The sequence below is a fragment of the Seriola lalandi genome, unplaced genomic scaffold (assembly GCF_002814215.2).
Source record: "Seriola lalandi dorsalis isolate HSWRI2012SDOR001 ecotype SW California unplaced genomic scaffold, Sedor1 jcf7180001964515, whole genome shotgun sequence".
In the NCBI taxonomy this organism is placed as follows: domain Eukaryota; kingdom Metazoa; phylum Chordata; class Actinopteri; order Carangiformes; family Carangidae; genus Seriola; species Seriola lalandi.
The window spans coordinates 1-1,068 of NW_019435183.1; the positions used below are offsets into that span (position 1 = coordinate 1).

At 46.3% G+C, this 1,068-nt stretch overlaps 1 long non-coding RNA gene across 1 annotated transcript; it reads left to right on the forward strand.

The window, feature by feature from the left end:
- Nucleotides 1–30: 30 nt before the first annotated feature.
- Nucleotides 31–907, forward strand: LOC147820349 (uncharacterized). The gene is made up of 2 exons (XR_015436732.1): nt 31–207; nt 842–907. It is a non-coding gene; the product is annotated as an uncharacterized LOC147820349 (long non-coding RNA).
- The last annotated feature ends 161 nt before the right edge of the window (nt 908–1,068 follow it).

The window sequence follows — 1,068 nt, forward strand, 5'->3', positions numbered from 1 at the left end:
TTTAAAATGAAAACGTAGTCGTGTGGACGAAGCGTCAGTCTGAAGCAGCTGCTGCTGTAGAACTCCCGCCTCTTGTTCTTTCCACTGACTCTTCAGCTTCTGTCTGTTGTTGTTTTACAGAAAATCGAAGCTCGAGTTGCAGCAGATGAAGACCTGAAGCTCGCCGACCTCCTGAAATATTACCTGAGAGAGTCACAGGCTGCAAAGGTTTGTCTGCTCACAGCTGCAGCATCAGGCTCCTGTTGTTGTGTTCAGATGTTTAGACTCGAGCTTTGTCTCAGTTCGGGCGCCGCATCTGTCCGAGGACGAGGTCGGCGAAGGTGTTGTCCTCCGTAGACCAAACTGAAATGACACGGTCTGGTCTAAGGAGGATTTTCTCTTTGCGGCATCAGCTGTTCCCGCCCTTACCGTTGTGTTTTGAAACGCGGCTTCTGTTGCCAGGCAACCTTGACAACACTTAACTTTTTCTTCACAAACCTTGACGTTTTAAGGTCGTTGGTTTGAACAGTTGTACCTTTAAACTGAGCTGAAACAGCACTTACATTAACAGTGTGATCCTCAGGCTCTCTGTCTGTTTACTGATATTGTCATTACCTGGGAGCAATGAATCTTGGGATATGTTGAAGATAAAAAGATAAATAGTTTCATGTTTGAAAAGCTCAGTCACTTCCTGAAACAGCTGCTCACTGAAGTTTCTATCAAACAAACAGGAAATAGTGCATTTGTTGGGGACTATTTTCAGAGTCCAAATCATTTTCAGTTTCTGATTTTGTTAAAGTCTATTTTTTAAATGACTGATTAATGTCCAGACACTGAATTGTGTGATGATGTGACGCTGCAGGACCTGTTGTACCGGAGGAGCCGGGCTCTGGTGGACTACGAGAACGCTAACAAGGCTCTGGATAAAGCTCGAGCCAAAAACAGAGACGTCCTGCAGGCCGAGACCAGCCAGCAGCTCTGCTGCCACAAGTTTGAGAAGATCTCCGAGTCCGCCAAGCAAGGTCTGATCCCAGTCCTGGTTCCTTTGACTCCTGGGGCCGGTTGCACGTCTTAAGTTAAAATTTCCTT